The 21996-nt window shown below is 33.2% G+C and overlaps 1 pseudogene; it reads right to left on the reverse strand.

The window, feature by feature from the left end:
- Positions 1–1159: 1159 nt before the first annotated feature.
- Positions 1160–21996, reverse strand: part of LOC149570047 (agamous-like MADS-box protein AGL66) — a 42490-nt pseudogene continuing 21653 nt past the window's right edge.

The following is a 21996-nucleotide window of genomic DNA, read 5'->3' on the forward strand; positions in this document are numbered from 1 at the left end:
CAATGGATGATCTTTCACTTGAAGAGTCATAATGACATGCATAGATATGTTAAATGAACGAGTCTCCACAAAGACTAGATAAAAATTCTATGACTACCCTAAAAAATATCATCATTCCTAATCTTATAGATGTGCCACAACATAAGAGGAGTAAAAATAGAGTATAAAATATTACATAATTCCACCCTCCACAATAGAGCTAGAAGTAAAATTGTTAAAATTAGAGACCACATGGGCACCACCGTCGAGGATTCGGCTAAAATTTCTAAGATTTTAGTCAATCACTTTCAGGGCATTCTTAACAATGATGACTTCTCCAATAAGATAGCCCAAACAAAATTGCTTAGAATCATTCCCAAAGTAATATATCTAGAAGACAACAAATGACTCAACATACACATCACCCTAGAAGAATTTAGATTGGTAGTATTTGCTATGAATATGGATAAATCTCTAGGTCCAGATGGCTTTCAAACATTTTCTATTAGAAATGTTGGGATATTATCAGTGTAGACCTCTTGAAAGCTATCAAATTGTATAGAAATGGTGGTCTATTCTTTTCTACGATCAATCATACCTTTCTCTCCTTGATCCCAAAAAAGGAGGACCCAAAAAACCTAGGGGATTTTAGACTAATAGCATTGTGCAACACCATCTATAAAATCTTAGCTAAAATTATAGCAAATAAGCTTAAGACAATCCTCCCTAAAATCATATCCAAAGAGCAAATAGGTTTTGTTCAAGGAAGATCTATCCTAGATGGTATCCTTATCATCTGAGAAACAATCCACTCAACAAATAAGAATAAAAGGGCAAGCATGTTCATGAAATAAGATATCTAAAAGGCTTATGACATGGTGGATTGGAGATTCTTATGCAAAACCTTAGAAGCCTTTGGCTTCTCTCTTTGTCTAACCAATATAACACGTTTTTAGCTATAGGATTAGACATCCTTCACTACCAAAGTACTATGCTGATCTCCAATAAATATCAATCCGGGAGCGTGAACTTGAGATGATGTCTACAAAGTATATGCTCTAATTTCCACTAAAAGCCACTACTACTTTGAATGCAGGTGCTATTAAGGAAATCTATTTTACTAACAGAAAAGATAGTTATCAAATGCTTAGAAAGATATTTTAACTACTTAGCCATTCACCTATGCACCTATTGCTGCAGGAACAGTAACTGGTTCTGTTTCCAGTGGCTGCAGGAACAACAGTTATACACTTAGCTTAGAAAATTGAACAACTCCTAATGATTAAAGTAAACTCCTCCTTCTGCGTGGGCCCCCACAGAAGAATGAAGGAAAGATAAGCTTAGATAGAAGTGTAAGAACTTAGCAAAACCATATATTTATTCAAATATGAAGTGGTACATAAAAAAATAGATAACCAACAATTCTATTATCCTTCTATTATTTTCCTCTTCTCACCTTTTCAAATACAAACAAGGCCTTACTTAAAAAGAAGGAATGACAAACTCCTAAATTTATGACTTCCTCTTGAAGGATAGTCCGTTACAACATGCAAACATAAAAGCATTAACTATTCCTTGAATTCTCACAAATATAGAGAACAAAGGATGCTATATTTGTTCCTCTGACTTAAACCATCCTCTAGGAATCCAAGTATCTATAACAGCTCCATGCATGCTTAACTGACCGCTTCAATGCTTACTTTCTCCCTCAACCGCTTTGTCAGGTCCTACTTCTCATCCATGAAAACAAGTCCCTTTTGATTGTTGCCGCCAAGTCCATTAACACCAATGCTTCCTCAATGCGAGTCTTTCGTGGTCATCTAGTTGATTCCTGCTCGACTTGAATTCTTGTGGTCATCAATGATACACACAAAACTTTCGATGACATCTATTCATATTTATTAATTTATAAGAAAAGCATTAACCATTCAACTAATGGTTCCACAATCATTTCGGTTGTAGGAAGACCTACCCATGTTAAACATACATGAAGAAAGATTTAACATAATGAACCCCCTTTTAAAACATAATATCAACTATCATTTTCATGCCATAAGTTCATACTTTATACATCGAAAGGTTCAAAATACTAGGCTTAAAAGATGATAAGTTTTAACAAGATATAGACAAATGTTCATAGAAAGGGGCTAAGAATCATCTATTGTTCTATGCCATCATTACCCCCCCAACTACCCTAATGCTAGTCCCTTCAGCATTCACAAGTTCTTGATTTGCATTCGTAACCTGAGATCATTGGGAATCTTCTCCCTTGACTCGTGAGCCCTATAGTTGAAGTATCCATGGTCCTATTTCAATCTTTCCCATTTTTGTTCCTCATGATTCAGATTATAATCATAAATTGATTCATATTTTCCAAGCATAGGATGTAGTAAGCGAAGAGGGACCCAATAGCTTTTCTGATTCTTGGCCAATGTCACATACCTAGGCATCCTATAGGTGACCAATTCCTAGTTTTGAGGTGAGTGTAACTTCCTTGTCTTTAGATCTTCTGATAATCGAATCCACCTTTGAATAGAGGCTTGTATGGCTTTAGGAGAAATTGGAGAACAATGCCACTCCCAGTCTAGGAATGCCTATTCTCATATGGGATGAATTTTAGTAGCACTACCGAGCTTATTGTCAATGAAGAGCTAGTCAAAGAATACTCTATGAGCATTTTGCACCTTGGGATGAATGTATAATGATTCTAACATTTCCTTTTCCCTGTATGGGGTAGCTTGACTTTCTTGACTGATTTCATTTTGCATCCAAGACATAATGGATCTAAACTATACATCTCCTACATACAATAGTGAATTCCAATCTTTGTTATCTGGCACTACAAGATTATGGATGTATAATTCACAAAGAAGATTTTGGAGGGCCAGTGAAACTAATTTAAATGCTGCATAAAACTCTTGGGGTGTCTTCAAGGAAGGATTCAACCCCTGAATAACCCAAGATAGTTGAAACTTGATGATTTTCTCTTTTAAAAACAATGTATAAACAGGACATGGTGACTTGCAACTCAAAAGTTCTGGAATGAGTTTTGTTACTTTAGTAACACGTTGCTGTAGGACCTTAATTTCACTATCTTTGTCTTCAATTTGCCATGCATGTTCTTTAATGGTTTTGAGCAATTGTTTCCTTTCTAGATCCCAATTTACTTTTTCCCACTGAAATTGTTGATAAACATTAAGGCTAGTTAATAGTTGAGTAAGAATATTGGGTGGCGAATGATGTTGAACAATAGAATGATTATAATCAAAGTGGCTAGTAGAAGGATTAACACTCGGTCCAGTGACAATGCTATCATCCTTAAGCGGTTAATGAGCAATAGGATTGTCAACTTCTTCTTGTGGTTTAATGTCATGCCACATTTCTCCATTCTAATCTCTATTATCATACTGATAATCATGAAACACTAAAGTCATAGCCTTTGGTGCTAATTTCCATTTGAACATTACAATTTTACATTCAAGTATTGATGCAATTTAGTTCCTATTAAAGTAATTGAATTAATTTCAAACATGAAATGAGACCATTAAATATATCAAATAGGTTCTAGTAATCGCAAATCACTAAAATGTTGAGATTAAAATGACATAACCCTTTAGTCTCGAAACTATATCAAAACATCAAAGTAAAAGTACCACAATGCAATTGTCATCTATACTATAATGGATTGGGTGAGGCCTCACATCCTCCCCCCCTAGGCATGAACCTCCTCCTAGAGTTCATCAACAAGGTGTAGGTACTATAACATTATCTTTGTTACATTTACAAATTTTGTACCAACTTGAGTCTCCTGCTTATTGATGTTAATAGACCAATCTTTACCTTGCTAAGGTGTAATGGCTAAGTTTTTTAGGTCCTTGTTTAAGTTTTTAGCATAGCATGCATCTATTCTCTTATCTAATTTTATATATGTTATATACATGTGCTAAAAGAAGTTGGACCATATTCATATTTATGACATACGAAGGGGTGGTGTCTTAGAAACCTTGTCTAGTAGCTTTGCAATGGATAACAAGAAGGTTTACTGATACACTAATTCTCGAGATAGTTTGTCAAGGATTCTCCTGGGTATGGCCATATCAATGCAATGTTCTTTTCAACCTATTCAATAAGAAAATGCCTCATAAGTAACTTAAAATATAAAAAGATCAATTTAACAAGAAAACAACATAGATGTGGCCATAGTAGTAAATCACAAAAAAAATAAGACTTGTCCCTAAGGCACAATGGGAACAAGATCAATAAATCTAGCAAAATTAAGTCAAATTATTGGTAAGAAAATAAAAATTGCATAATGAAAAATTAGAACAAAGGAATGGAAAACTTTTACATTGAATAACAATTTCACAAGCATGATGTGACCATACCGAAGTTCCCTAATGGAGAAGAAGATGCATTGTTGTTTTATGGAACTCATGGTTTAGTAAAAAGTCTCATATCCCCTATGTCTCTAAGTGCTTCATCCATAGATCATGGTTTAATTGAGTGTACTAATACATCTTACACCAAGTTGTCATTTATAAAACAAATTTGTCAAAAGTTATCTTATCAACAAGTCAGGAATAATAAGGGTGTTATGCTTTAGTTCTCTCTCATAGAAGATACTAGCTTTAAAGATGAGTCAATTGAAGTTTTTCTCTATTGAAGGTAAAATTTATTTATGGACCCATCAATGCCCAGTGTTTTAACAACTAGGCTCTGATACCAGAATGTCATGCCACATTTCTCTGAGATAAAACACAACTAAATTTTTTTTTTGTTTCCGCTTCCATAAATGAGAGGTAGATCCTTAGATTGCTATTATTATTATTATCTTGTAATTATTTCAATTACTATGTTTGATGGTTGATAATATCACTTGAACTTATTTCTGTCTATCACTTTGATATTATACATATCCGTATGTCAATCTCTTACTTACCACTGACTATATCTTCTTTCCATGAATTACTATCATTTAATCAAATCAATTGAAGGCTGAATTAGGAATCAATACCTTAATAAGATTTGTTAACTTGGATACAAATCAATTCTAGATGTTCCAGTTTGGGAGCTAATAGTTTCACTAATACCACTAACATTCACAATAGATGCAACTTACCTTAACAATTGATTCCTAACCTTTGATGGGCTAACATGATCCTAGACAATGTCATACCTTATCTATATATACTCCTTACTAAAAGAATATGTGCTACAATATAATAACTATGCCTGTATCTAAATATATACCTAATCTGATCCACTACCCTATTGAATCCTTCTTTACTTTCTAAACTATATTCTTATATATCTCATGGTCACTTGTTTCCCTCCACCAATTTAACCCTTCTTCTACCATCCATGAAGAATTCATATTTGATCAACATACCGCATTTAATTACTTACACACACACACACACATACACACATATATATATATACATTTATTTTATTAATAGTATTACTATTATTATTACTATTATCCATGTGGCAAATAATAAATATAAATATTTATCTTTACTCACATGAAGACATTTAAATAAAGCACAACTTGTATATATTAAATACCTATGTTAATTCCAAAATATTGTTAATTCAAATAGAAAATTTGCTTCTCAATTGTATTTTATCTAATTCAACTAATACTTTTCCCTATTTAATACCCATCCTGCACTTGTCAGATCTTATCTTTAAGTCTACCTCTACACACCTATTCTCCCTTAATATTTACACAAATCGACCCCACATGCTACTTCTCCCAAGTTAAGTTTTGCAATCCCCAAGGAATGCAATAAGAGGCATTTTCTTATGGTTAATAAGATTAGTTTTGCACACATAAGAATCTGACAAGATGCAATTAATGAGCCTTGACTTTTGCAAGATGTAGATTGGAATTTCTACTTTAAAATCTGCATTTTTCATACTAGCACCTTGGGTTCTAGAGAATGTGTCTTGCCTGGCTCAAGGTGGAAAGATATGAGGACATGCTGATGTGACTTTATGTCAGATTTGTCCCTTTTTGCATTGAGCGCTAGGTAAGCTAGTGAGTGTTTATTGGATGCTTATATAAATATATTTTGTTCTCCAGGTCAAGCGCCACTTTTTCCATGGTAGGTAGGTAGCAAAGTTTAGATTATTAATAGAATGTTTTTATATTATTTTCTTAGCCATCACAAGATCCAAGAAGGTCGTGTCTCATGAATAAGGTAAGAGACTTGGACCTTTTTTAATTACTAATCTCATTCTATGTATTATTCTATTAATATTTCAAACACCAAAGTTCTGAGTACGTTTCTTGAATTAAATATTGATCTATAATCTAAGATTGATTTATTTCTTCCTCCATACATTTTCCAGAGGACTAATTTTGTACCTACAGGATTTGCTCTTATGTTTGAGATTCTTAGTTTTTTTTTTTTTTTTTGTGTTTGCTTCTTTCCCATTTCATTTTCTATAGGTATGCTTATTTGAAGACTAATATAGTTGACTATTACTTCATAAATCTCATGGATTATTCCATATTGGAATTTATCATTGGAGATAACAACTATTCTATTTACTTTCAAACTTGTAATACAATGCTTTTATTTGTAAGACAATACAACTTTTGCATGGAAATATAGAAATCTCAAATGCTCTAATTTATCGTTAATAGTTCAATTATGATCACTGAATCATTATCTTTTCAATATAGACTGCACTTGATATAATTTCAAGATTAACTAAAATGTTTTTGAATCATTCATAAGAACTTGTGAAAATAAAAATAACAAAGATAACTTCCTATTCTTCATGCAATGTATATTCTGACACACATTTGCAATTCCTTCAATAAGTTTAACCACGTGGATTGGCAACACTTAAGAAATAATCTTTTTTTTTATGTTCCTCTCAATCACACACTCAACACAAACACTAACATCAGCTAGGGTGGTGATACCATCTTAACAGGATACACAATGTAAGACCTTTACAGATTTGATGTTTAATAGACTTTCTCATATTGGAATATGCATAAGAATGATAATATTACTTCCACAGCTCAATGGAATTTCACATAACAAGATAAAGTTAACCAACATTTCAATACAAATACAATAGTATTCTATCCACTATGCAAAGGCATGCCTCCACAATTTCCAACTGTCCAAAAACTCCAAACAAGTACTTGCAATAAGAGACAACATGACGAACCATGGAGGCTCACCACCCAACCTAGGCCTCAAGGAGACCACCCCCGCACTAGGGGAAACAAGGCTCAATCGGGTTTCATCCAAACATCATCACAACACATAGACTAACACAATCACATATTTTGCAACACATTCACAACCCTAACCAAGGTTTGCACAATGATTCACACATGGAATCATAAACATTGGGTGAAGGTGGGCTCTCAATTAGGAGATTTGCCATATCCTATAAAATTTGTAACAACAATTTCCATGCCCTTTTGGGGCTCCATTGATCAATGATTTCCATGCCTTTTGGGCTTTCACAAAACAATAATTTCATACTACCATCAACCAAGCATCACTGAATTTCCATACTTCATCAACCTTCTTCCACACCATCCCTCTCCATACTATCCATAGCAAATTATGAAGGCATATGGCATACAATGGAGACCATTCTCCAAGGTTCTCAACTATATCTCAAGCTCAACTAACCCCTTCACCCTAGGCTTGCTCTTCCCTCCCAAGGGTGAGTGAAGCCTTCACACCCATGTACAATTTCAGCACTCAAGCAATGCAAGAAAATCTAAGAAGAAACCCTAAGAACATTTATGAAACAACACACACACTTTCACAACACAACACAAAAACTCCCATGACAATACATGATCCCATAGCATTCTTACAATGTCTAACTTTAACTGCATAAAATGAACAAACATGGCATGAAGCACTTACCTCCATCCAACTATGGCTTTCAAATGGTAAACCCAGAGCTCTTCCTATTTTCCTTGGCTTCTAAACTACTCCATAACCATATGTGTCTCTACAACTAGAGAGTGGGTAAGCAACTACCAAGGTTAGCACAAGCTCCCTATAAAGGCCTTCACTTTCCTCCTCACCTACCCCTCTTATCTTCTTGTATTTTCCACCAATCAGAACTGATCCAAGTGGTGTAATGAGGTAAGAAGTCATGTTACAATATGATTTTCGAATTGGCTTAGAAATGACTATTTTAGAGGGTCTCCTAGGTCCCCTAGACCAATTTATGTTTATATTTAAACTCCCAACCCATACTATTACGATGTGAGTAACTTATTTTCACAACATTAACACTTGGGAATCATTTTAGGCTCTCTAAAGTTTCTATATCAACTTATAACTGAATTTTCATCACAAAGGTGACTCTTCCTAACACTCTCCAAGGTGGGTTAATTGATTTCATGAGTGATAAGTGACTTCATGCCAAAGAATCCCATTCGACATGTCATTTACACATAAACATTACAAGTGCCAAATGACACACACACACACATACACATTAAAACACTTTATACATCACGATTACATGTCTTTAGTTAATCATACTTTCCAACTATAACACTCATGCGCAATCACATTACGAAAGAAACACAACTTAAACATCAGTAGCCCAATAAAATAATATAGGAACATACAAACAAGTATAGTATAGATCCAATATCTCATGCTTCTCATTAGCGTATACAATTAATTATCGTCTAATCATTTTTAGTTTAAGTGCTATCAATAAAACATTGCAATGTCATATTCCATTTAACTTTCATCTAAGTCCATATATAATTAACTTCCATTTCAATCATATTTTCAAAACATTACAATATCAACATATGGGTTTCAACATTTATCATAATGAATTTTCCATTCTAATCTCTATTATCATACTGATAATCATGAAACACTAAAGTCATATCCTTTGGCGCTAATTTCCATTTGAACATTACAATTTGACATTCAAGTATTGATGCAATGTAGTTCCTATTAAAGCAATTGAATTAATTTCAAACATGAAATGAGACCATTAAATATATCAAATAGGTTCTAGTAATCACAAACCACTAAAATGCTGATATTAAAATGACATAACCCTTTAGTCTCGAAACTATATCAAAACATCAAAGTAAAAGTACCACAATGCAATTGTCATCTATACTACAGTGGATTGGGTGAGGCCTCACACTCAACAACTGCAGGAGAAGACACAATAGCCATTTTAACTTGGAATGTTTCAACAATTTCTTGAACTATTTCTTGAGCAGTCGATGGGTATTCCTCTAAAGATAAACTATCATTTTCTTCTACTTGTTGCTCAAACCCAGACACTGTTCTTTTTGAGGAATCTGTATCACTATCAATATTGATAGGACTAACTAGTCTTTGGAGAATTTTCTCAAGATCACTATTATGTTCAGGAGTAGGTATTGTATGCTTTGGTGACTGTGTAGGTGTAAGTACTGGGGTTTCAACATTAATAGGAAATGTAGGAGATTCAACAAGTGGCACAGAGGGTTCAGTCTTTAAATTTACCCTAGACATTCTGGTGACTCGTCATGGAGTAGAAATTGGTTTCTTACCCTTATCAACAACTTTCCCTTTTTCAAAATTAAGTGCAGTTTCATGTGATGGTGGAGATGCCTCCTCTAAACTTTCCTTTGCAATAGTTGCATGGGCTTTCCTCTTTTTGGAGGTAGAGGCATCCACAGGAGAAACTTTCCTTTTCACAACTTTTGTTGGGGATGCAGAAGCCAAATCTTTTTGAGCTATTTTATACACTACTTTCCTAATCCTACAGTAGTCTTCTCCCATGTCCCTATTCCTTTCCCTCTAGGCCCACTACTTTGAGGTCCCACTGGTTTTAATTTAATGAAATCCTCCCATGTTCCTAAGTGCCACCTAGTCAATTCCCTTTCAACTATGGCCCTAATTAAATAATGGTGGGACACTAACTAGACATTCCCTTGCTGGACATAAGAAGCTTGTCTTTTAATAATATTATAGAGAAATCTTGGAAGATTCACAAGGTGATCATGATGTCGTAACCCACTTAAAATTTTTAAATGCACAACATGCAGATAAGAGTATCTTATTTCACAAGTAAAATATCTTATAATAAATTCAGCAAGCTAGATAAATTGTAGAGGAAGAGACAACCACAAAGTAACTTGCTTTTTATTTTCCTCCAACCGAGGATCTCCATGCATTGAGAATTGCTCTTTTGTTGCTGCACATCCATGTGTTCTATCCGTCGCTCCCCATTTGTGGGTAACCAAGTGACTTTTGCAACCACTTCTTCTATGAATTCTATATGAATTCCTTTCATAGTAGCATACCCATCCCTCAATGTGTTGCTGAAGCATAATTTCCTCATCAAATTATGTCAAGTTGAGACAATACACCAACCAGTCTCATTGTTGAAATAAATTGCATGTTGTGCGATCCACCAACAAAACTCTATGATTTGCTAGTTCATGTTGTTGAGGCTCTCCATCCATTTTTAAAAAAATTTAAAGGGATTGAAAATGATTGAAAAGTGGGGTGGAGATTGCTAGAGGGTTTCAACAATGGTTACAATGGCATTTGAAAATAAAACAATAGTTTTTAAAACACACTTTTCTTCAATACTACATGATGGCATTAACATAATGGGGGTCTTAATAAGAAGTTATGCGCAGATGAAATCATAAAATAATGACTACACTTGCTTAATTACTTCACACATACAAAGGAAGTACAAAGTGATGCCAACTCATCCCTCAGATGATCTTACCCTGTACATTCTTTGTGCCAACATAAGATTTGCTCAGATTTTCATTTATGATTTTAGGTCACTTGATTTTTGTTTATGATTTTTATTTATGACTTTGATTCCCACCCCCCCTCCTCCCCCCAACCTATCATGGACTAGGTCCTACCAGCCCTTAAAAATTTCAAGTTCCAAAAATTAAAATAATTATGCATTTCTAAATAAATAATAAAATGAATGGATGGATACAAGTTAAGTGTCACCAACCTGGAGTACGATAGAAAGCATGCTTGGAAGAATATTGTACCATAGAATGATGATGGAATGGAGTGATAATGGGAAGACAAGAAGACGAGATGGAATGAAATAGAAAAGAAATGAATTTCACATAAATGCGACATTTTTATTATGAAGACCTTGAAATAAATTCAAGGGGCTATAGGCAATCGAGTGGAAGACTCAGACGTAGAGGCTGCAGGAAGAAATGTTTCTACTATTTGGAATTGTTGAAGAAATTCCTCCTAGGTGGTTGGTTTATGATATAGCTTCAAATGATGTCCATTACTAAAGAGTTTGAATTTGATTGGATCAATTGTAGATAGTTAAACTGCTCCATTATTAAAAATTGCAACATTTTCATATGGTCTAAGCCATCTGGCCTAAAAAATTTCTTGATGGTGCTGATAGTGTGAATCATATAGGAGCGCCCAATCACCAACTGAGAATTCTCTATCTTTAATAAATTTATCATGCCATTGTTTCCTCTATCTTCTATAATTTTGTGTTATGAAGAGCTTACTTGTGCCATTCATCTAACTCATTAAGATGCAATATGAGGTCTTGTTGTGTTGTAGGAAGAGTGATATCAGGTTCTAATGCTGTCCACAAAGTCTTGTTTTCAAACTCGATGGGCATGATAGTTTCTTTTCCATAGAGGAGCTCAAAAGGGGTAAATCTAGTAGAGGATTTCCATGCTGTTCGATATGCCCATAAAGCTTCAGGAAGTTGAGCTTCCCAATCCTTCTTATGTAAGGACATTGTTTTAGTGAGTATATTTTCCAATACACTGTTTGTCACTTCAACTTGTCCATTGGCTTGTGGATGGTATGGGGAAGATTTACCATATCAGCTTTGGTACTCCTCCATAAGTGCAACTACTAGATTGGATAAAAATTGAGGCACTTGATTTGACTGCAATTCTCTTGGAATACCATATCTAGTAAAGATACACTCGTACAAGAACCTTGCAACATTGTTATCACGAGGGTGCTTCATAGGCTTTTCTTTTGCCCATTTAGTAACATAATTAGTCCATACCAACATGTAACTCTTTCCTTCTGATGGTGGTTCAATAGGACCAACAAAGTCAATTCCCCATTTATCAAATGGTGCTACTATTATCTATGGTTGTAGGGGCATTTCATTTGTCTTCATTAGTTGACCCATTCTTTGGCATTTGTCACATCTTTTTGTATATTGAACTGCATCTTTGTGAAGTGTGGGAGAATAAAAACCTATATTTAGAATCTTTTATGTAGTCCTTTTGTTAGCAAAGTGACCACCACAAGGCTCATCATGACAAGCATGAAGAACATCATAAGTTTCATCTTCTATGAGATGTCGACATGTCACCTGATTTGGCCTATTATAAAACATGAACCTTGAGATCCATGAGAAGTTAAACCTCTTTTCTTCCAACAACCATTTTTCCTTTGTAGAGAAGTATGGGGGTGTTCTTCTAGTGGTTAGATAGTTGGTAATGTCAGCATACCAAGGATTTTGTGTTGATAGAAGGAAGAGATGCTCATTAGGAAAACTATCTTCTATCACTGTACGATCCTCAGGTGTCTGAAGGTGAGACAAGAAATCAGCTACAACATTTGCCTTACCTAGTGTGTCAATAATGGTTATGTCAAATTCTTGCATCAATAACAACCATCAAGCCAATCATCCAGAGACTGCTAGTTTATTTATCATATATTTGATAGTAGAGTGGTTTGTGTGTACAAATATTTGATATCCTATAATATAATGTCTAAACTTATTTAAAGCATAAATTACAACACATAGCTCTTTGTCTATTATAGTATAGTTATGTTCAGCTCCTTGAAGATTTTTACTAATGTAATATATTGCATGTTCTACTGAATCCATCTTTTGACCAAGCATTGCTCCAATGACATGATCTGAGGCATCAATATGTATGTGGAAAGGTAACTCCCAATTTAGTCCTTGGAGGACTGGTGCCATCAAAAGGAATTCTTTAAGTTTCAAGAAAGCCTTTTTACAATCAGAGTCCCATACATACTCAACATCTTTTCAGAGCAACTTATATAGAGGGGCTACAATTTGATTGAAGTCTTTAATAAAGCGCCAATAATACCCTGCATGCCATATAAAACTCTTGACTTCCTTTAGTTTGGAAGGTTGTCGGTGCATTGAAAAAATCAAATGGTAGGATAGAATAAAAAAATGTTCCCCACGGGCATGTGAATGTAGTCTTGTCCTGATCCTCAGGTGCTATCTGAATCTAGTTATAGCCACTAAACCATCCAAGAATTAAATTAAATAGACCTCAAATAATCTAATAAGCTATTCTCCAAATTTAATCCTTTTATAAGTAAAGAAATTCAGTTAAATAATTGATTAATATTTAATGATAACCAGGATAATTACATTGTTCTAAGCATGTGGTACTATTCCTTGATTTTTTCAAGATAGATTTGGCTTCAATACTTGTTTTCTAAGAATAAGTAGGAACAAGTAGGGCTGGTAATATCACTCAAAATTTTTGAGCAAGACTGACAAAGACTGTAAACTGCTTATCAGGTCATTCATCTATATCACTTACTGACACTACTAATGACTTCTCGTTAAGTGGATTTATGTTTAATCGAATTGTGAGCTACTGACAAAACAACAAAGAAGGGATGCCTACTATGCATCTTAAGCTCTGGTCAGTTGGTTCATTTGGAGCAAATTACATATGGTTGATTTAGATCACTCTAGAGCGCTCATATTCAGATAAGGATTATTGTCGACTTTCTTTGTATTAAATACTCATATGTGAAATTGCGGTATGCCCCTTTTATAGTGTAATAATAAAGGACTAAGGTCTTGGGTGAGACTAGAGGTTTTCTTCTTTGTTCTTTCCTACTAGTGCTTCTTTGAATAGAGAAACCTAAGCTGTATCATTTTATTTAAAGTTAATCAAAGGCTTTGGTCATTTACCAATTTAAAAAAAAAACAAACTTATATTAAATTATTAATAAATAATTATTAATCTAATAATAAAATAATAAATAATAAATAATAATATTTAAAATTTAATAAATAATAATTAAAACTATATTACTTAAATTAATTAATAACCATTTATAAAATATTAAAACAATTATTTAATTATAAAATTTAATAAATATAAAACACTTAAATTTTTTTATTTTAAAAAAAGAATGTTTATGGCTTGCTGACCTTAATGGCAATGCTATCACAACAATAGGGTACTACGTTAGTAGTACATGTTGCTACCACAACAAGATTGTTGTGTGCAGTCCTTACAACAACCGTTGTGGGGAGAGAAAGGGGAGGAGAGGTGGGGGTAGTGGTTCACATCCTACCAAGTTATTAAAAAAAGAAAAAAATGTTTTTTAATTTTAGAAAAACAAATAAAAAAGCAGGCCTACTTAATCAATACGATTTCTATTTATATTATATAAATTTATAATTATCATAGTAATTACTAATTACTTCGAGATATATATATATATATATATATATATATATATATATATATAAAGATTTCCCCATATAGGTCTGATAGGAGAGAAATGAATAATCAATCAAATCTATATATAACATTCTTGATTTCTTTTCAAAACTCTACTCATTTCAAAATGCAATTCTCTAAAAATTTACAAAACGAGGGTTTCTAATTCTCAATTCATATATAGATGATTCCAAAATGAAGAATAATGAAATTTGCAACAAGGGTTTCAACTCAATTTAAAATTCTGAAAACAGACCCACAACAAACAAAAAGAAGATAGAGAAATCAAAGAATGAAAACTATTGTGCAAAACCCACAAGATCCTACTTGAATTTGATGATAAAATAATGATCGCACGGAGCTCACAAGCAATTTCCCCTTCTTTCGAAAACCTTCTTCTCGAAAATTGGCTCCTCCAAATCTTAGTATTAAGAAATGAACTCTAATTTCCTAATAAAGAGTTTTCCCCAAAATTAGGGCTTCAATTTTGCAATCATGTGAAACCCTTTTCCTTAATTATTTTATTATATTTTAATTTTCATGTGCAACCTTTTTACAAATTAATTAAAATATCTTTATTAAATCAATTTTTTTCATTTTTTAATTAATTCACAAGATGTTTTTAATAAAATATTTATTAACCTACCTAATAATAATATTTAGAATTTATTATAAAAATGAAACTCCTAAATTTATTGTTAATTAATTAAATAAATATGCTTATGCCAAAATTAGAACTTTAATTATATCTTTAAATTTAATTCTTTAATTTAATTAATTTCTCAATTAATTAAATATAATTAAATATTGGTTTTTCTTTATAAAATTTCTATTAGATTATCTTTTAATTTGATTTGATTATAATTGAAAATCACAACAAACTCACAAGCCTAAATATGACAACTCAACTGAAGACAAAGAACATAATCAAACTCCACGATCAAAATCATGAATTCATGTCACTAAATGAATTCCAAAAGGTAAACAACTCAGATACTTATCGTACTTTCTAGAACAATTGGCTTAGGGGTATGATTTGGTATAATTATCTCCTCTCTTTTACCATTAAGATATTGCAATACAATATGCTTTTCTGTCAATTTTAGGAAGTTGATACTTGGTGCTTGCAATCTGCATAAAATTTGAGCATGTACATACACATATAGTCTAAACTAAACAAACAATCATAGGAAGTGGTGCATTGTGTAGATCCTGACTAGCAGGTGACTATGACTCCCTCCCTCAACCAAATCAGAAATGTCACACATAAAGTAAAAGATACAAGTACATCATACACATGCAAATATGGGGAAAGTATCTATAAAAATGCATATAAATCATTCCTCTAACTAACATCATGAAATAACTAAAATCACTATATGAACATACATGTATCATCATCAAAATAATCATGAACACATGAAATAACTAAGTAACTCAACACATATATCAATTGAATATGAAATACATTTAATCAAATATAGTAACCAAGTACCACTAAACATAAAACATAATCATAAATTTGGCTTAATATAATTCGACAATCAAACATGAAAAGTCAACTAGCGGTAGGCATTACAAGTGTTGCCAGTTGTTGATGAGCTTTGTTAAGGATTCAAGGATATGGTATTATATTGGTAGATGCATCTCGTACCATCTTCTTCATCATAATATTATCTAGGAACTACTATAAGGTATAGTCAAAATCAAATTCAACCTTGTCTTTGATTGTAAATTCAAAGGGGATGCCTTCCTTCCTATGGTTGGATGTGCATTTTTTGATGACTTTAACCAATGGATGATCTTTCACTTGTAGAGTCATAATCACATGCATAGATATGTTAAATGAATGAGTGTCCACAAAGACTAGATAAAAATTCTATTACTACCCTAAAAAATATCATCATTCCTAATCTTATAGATGTGCCAAAGCATAAGAGGAGCAAAAATAGAGTATAAAATATTACATTATTTTTATCAATCCTAGGAATAAAACCAGATATCACTTGAAAAATAGAAATCAAATTTCCCACATAGACGTTAAGGACTTCCGAACTGCCTTCGCAAAGGGGCAATAAAAGAAAACATGGAGAATAGATTCAAGGAGTTGACAAACTAATTGGGTAGAGGGTTCACCATCAAATTAAAGAAGGGAAGCCTGTGCAAGAGCATCTAGCACATTAAACATTGAGTTTTGGGCTTGATGGGTAAGTGTCAGAGGTTACCAAGGATTCTAATCCAATTTTGATGGTCAAGGTAACAAGACCATTTGGAATTACAATGTTCAAGAATGATAGAGGAATCCAAGAGAAGGTTATATACATTTTTTGCCTTGGTGGAGCAAAAGGGAGACCCATATGGCCATCTTAGTAGGGAAAGCTTATCATCAACCTCAAGAGATTGAGAGTACCACATACCTCTTTTAGGATTGAAAAGATCCTTTTGTGTGAGAGAGGTACATTATACATTGAAATCACTTCCTACCAACTAATAAGATTACCTTTAGATATAATATCATTGAACTTATGAATAACATTTATGGACCATCTCTTTCTAGGACAATCTTAAAGAAGGACAAGGGGCTTATCATTTCTTTTAAGATCCACCAAATAGATTTTTCTTCATAGATTTTTTGATGATGATAAACTAAATCATTCCCAAATATTAGATGTCTTACTTTCTCCCACCACTTCCAAATAGCTTGAAATATTAGGGAAGCTTCAACTTTGAGCTTCAATTTACCTGAGAGATCACTGATGTGTAAACCATTCCAAGATTTAGCATCAATAGAAGCACCCCTTGATATGTTATTCTTGATTAGAATTATACATGGTTCTTTTCCTTGGGTGGCCTTAGCAACCCATTTGTTGGCAAGGGCAATGCCTTGCCATCTAAGGTCTTTTTTCTTAAGACACCCCAACTCTTTTCTTCTAACACGCTCATCCCTTCTAACACCATACCTCTTCTTTCATTTTCCATTAGACCACAAAAAATTTCTTATAGCTTTTTGAACATAGTTAATATGGGCTTGGTTGAATAGCCAAGCAAAAGAATAATATATAGTATGATGAGACTTTTTGGCATACCTACAATCTCCCCACTAAACATAATTACCCATTGTTCCATTAGTATTGTTTCTTATCAATCTTTGTCTTGACCAATTCCTACATTGATTAGGATGAACCAAGAATGAGATACCAAGGTATCTTACCTAGTGCTTAGGGCTTCCCAAGAAATACCCAAATTTTCATACCAAATTTGGGGACTACCCTCCTAAACTAACATGATAGACTTGGTTAATGAGACTTTACTACCAGAAGTGGAACAAAAGGTATGCATCTTGGCAACAAGATTTTCAATATTTTTTTTCTTCTGATAACCATATAAGAAAGGTTTTATCATTTGCAAATTCGATATTAGTTAGATCCTCTTGGTTGGGAAGCACAATCAATTTGATATAAAGAATTATCTCTCAATATATATAATAGGTAATTTGTTACTGTAATAGACAATAACGAGGCTAATGGGCACCCTTGTTTGATAAATCTAGAGAGGCCAAAGGAGTTGGATCTAGTACCATTTATCTTTGTTGGGGTTATAGCAATGATTATGAGAAACATAACCATTTTGTTAAAAAATCAGGAAAGCCAAGCCCTACTAACATAATCATGATGTATTTCCATTCAATTTTGTCATATTCTTTTTTATAATCTACTAGAAACATACATACGTGTTGTCCCCAACTTCTAGCCCATTCCATGGCCTCCCAAAAAGTAATTAAATTATCTAAAATGTATCTCCCTTTAATAAAGATAGTTTGTGTGGAGTTGATTGCCTTCGGAATGATGTTTTCCACTCTTGGAGAAAGAGCTTTTGATAGAATCTTATGACACATTACGAAGGATAACATGCCTCCAATTCTTGATTAAGGATTTATCACCATATTTTAAAATTAGTTGGATAAGTTTCAAGTTAAATTCTAGGGATCCATTATCTATGACTTCCTCATAAAGTATCAATAGATCTTGCCAAATCCACTCAATATTAGTCTTGTAGAAATCAATTAGAAACCCATCAAGCCTTGGTACCTTCTCATCACTCATCTTCATGATTGTATTAATAATTTCCTCTTTCAATATCAGTTGTTCAAACATATATTTGTCTTCTTCATTAATTTTGTTAGGGATATAGTGTAGGAGCACCAAGATCAAAGTCAAGAACTATGGATTGCATGAGAAATTAATGTTATGAAAATTTGAATGTAAGTCTAAGTGGTCTAAGTATCATCAATATTTAGAAAGGTTTGAATAAACCATGATAACTTTATAGTTTAGTTAATATGTTTAGAACAAGAATGTTTTCAGTTGTGGGAAGTTACTAATTAGTGGAGTTAGTTATTCAATTTTTGCAAAGCTATAAATAATGTAAGGAAATCCGATAAGGGACATGGGGAGACATGAGTAATGGTAGAATAGAAGAGGATAGTGGATGGTGTCTCGATAGAGGAGAGCCAAGATGTAATAGCAAGTTGAATTAATGAAATATGATATGTTTGGGAATTGATGTTCCCACTAGCTGTTAGGAACAATCACATTGTCTCGATAATCATGCAGTGTTTGAATATATTTGATTTGGCTTTATTTACACTTCTACTATGCACTTCGCATTAGATTGGTATCAGAGCTTGAAGATCTTGAGTGTGTGGATAGAGCACCGATAGAGGCAATCCACGCTAGGACCTTGGAGATTTGGTATTTGTTTTATGATTTTTTTGGTTGTAGGTGCTTATCCATCTTGCTACATATGAAGGTTGGGATGATGGGTAGTACAAGAGAAGGTCTATCATAACCATTCTCCAATGGAGATAAAGTTGGGTAGAAGGTGCAATGTGAAGAGAGAGGCATATTCTAGGATCTACTATTGGGTAAAATGAATGGTCAAGGGCCAATTATTGGTCTATTTGATTTCCAAGAGACTAGGGAGAGAGGCAAACAGGATGAATCGTAGGTGAGGCATAGGGGATAATTGTTTGTGGTGAGTTTGAAGTAGCAATGGTAAAGGTGGATCTCTGACGGATAAGGCATCATGGAGTTGTAGCCATTAATGCTCCACTGATAGGAGTATTTGAAAAGATGATTTTAGGGAAATTCCTATGTCCTTAAGGGAAATGATGATGGTGATAAAGGCATGAAAAGGAAAAGGCAAATGAAGGTGAAGATGAGGATTTTGATCTAATATTTTTTTTCTTGTAGGTTATTGATTCCATGTTTCCAAGGGACTTGGAAACTTTTCAAGGTTGGGAGTATGGTGTAGAGGCACCTAAATTTCAAGAGAACAAATAGGTTTATAGTCATTAAGTCATATATTTAAATAATGTGATCCATTTATTATATATTTGAGTCTTTTGAGTCAAGATATACAGCCTAGAGAAGCCATTTGTAATAAGTTGTCAAAGTTGTAAAGAGGAGGTCTTAATATGACAAATAATGTCAAAATATTTATTTCATAGGTGAATGGATCTATTGACATCCATCTAAAGTCATTTGAGTCATAATTTTGGTCTAGGTTGGGTTTGTATGAAAGTTGAAATGTAAAAATGCATAAAGTGCATAAAATGTTGTCAAAAATGAAAAAAGGGTTAAAAGAATGTAATGGGTTGGTTTAAAGGGTGGTTTGGAAGTTATAACCAACCAAAAAAAATGTAAAAATAGATGTATGGTTGAACCAAAGAATAAATGAAAGGAAGAGATACATTTTGAAACACAATTGGTAATATCCCGTATTGTTATTTTGATTGGTTTTTTAGTTTTAGTGTTGGTTCTAGGTCTTGTACGGCCATGTACAGCCTGGAAACCATGTAAATATTGTATATTGGGATAGAGAAGTGAATAAAATTTCTTTTTTCTTTGGTTTAGATATATTTTATTTAGAAATGAAGAAGTTATGCAAGTTTTAGAAAAGTTTGTAAATCGCAGATTTGAGGATGCCCAACTACAGTCAAATTGAAATGTTTGGAATGATCACACTTGAATGAATCAAAAACTTTATTTATATTCATTCGAAAGATACACAAATAAAGGTTTATTTACAATTGGTTTGAGTTATTTTAATTCAAATTTGTGTAAGTTATGTTCATTTTGATGAAGACTGGTTTTTACAGATCTCCACTGATGTTTTAAGACACAATTGGTCCTTGTAGAATGATTTATGCATTGTAATAATTAATGGCTTATATATTATGAAACTATACTCATAGAAGGTTGAGTGGAAATTGGTTTGATGTAATTTGGAATCATCTTGAGAAATTTATATCATTCCCTAGGAAGGGTTACTAGTTTTATTTCTAGTTTATGATGGAGAAAATGAGTCTAAGTATACAAACTATAAACTTCAATAGATTTATTAATTTTGGCTCATCTTTGGATATGTTTTATTATTTCTAATTTGGAACAATTATACTAAATTTTTTTTCAAGAAGATATTTAGAACTGAAGTTATGAATAATGGAATCAGATATAGAAATCAGGATATGTGAATGGAGAAAGGTTAATATTTTTATGTTGGAAAATGTTTTGTTTTACCTTGTAAGATGCCTCTAATTATGGAGTTTATTTAATATATTTGAAAGGGATTAGAATGTATCTCACTAATTTTTTGATTTGTATGATCCTTTGCATTAGATTGGTATCAGAGCACAACAAAAGATCTGGTTTGGGGTGAAGATCTGAGATTTTGAAGACCAGGAGTCCTTTTTTGAGGCTTTGAGTTGAATAATCCTCTAGGAGTGTTCCAAGTGGTGATTCCAAGTTGGATAGATCTTGGATTGAAGGTGTTTTTTGAGGTTGCTATTTGAAGAAGGTTGGTATTAGGTCATCATGGTAGATAGTGATGGTACAAGGTACATTTAGATGTCATCCATATTCAAGGCACAATGCAAATGTAGGGGTAAGGTATGCAGGGTTGTTATTTCTAGTGGTACTCTCACTAATCTTGTTTCAGGTGATATGATTTATAAGTTGAATACTGAGAAGATAGAACATAGTACACCTGGTTGATGTCAAAGAACAATAATATATTTCTTTTAGTATTGGTCCATATGTTGATAAAATATTATGTGATATTGTACCTTTGGATGATTGTCATATGATTTTTGGTAGGACATGACAAGTTGACGTCAAAGCCATACATTGTAGTTGGAAAAATGACTATGTTATTAACAAGGATGAAAAGAAGTTTTTGATGAGTTCATTGCAAGATGATAAGGCTACATGGGGAATGTTAAGGACATGGTTGATGGGAAGAAGAGAGTTCCTAAGGTGTAAGGAACATGAAGGTGAAGAGAAAATGTTGAGGAAGAGTGATGGTACTTCGAAGCATGAAGACATTGAGAATGCTGATACAAAGGTATGTGGTCCATCTAAGGGACAAGAAGAAAGATTGCAGCAGATAGGTTACATGGAGAGGAGTGAATCTCATAATAAAGAGGTTCTAAGATGCAAGACAGTAGTAAA

The sequence above is a fragment of the Cupressus sempervirens genome, chromosome 3 (genome assembly GCF_028749045.1).
Source record: "Cupressus sempervirens isolate cs-2001-9-10 chromosome 3, ASM2874904v1, whole genome shotgun sequence".
NCBI classification, from domain to species: Eukaryota; Viridiplantae; Streptophyta; class Pinopsida; order Cupressales; family Cupressaceae; genus Cupressus; species Cupressus sempervirens.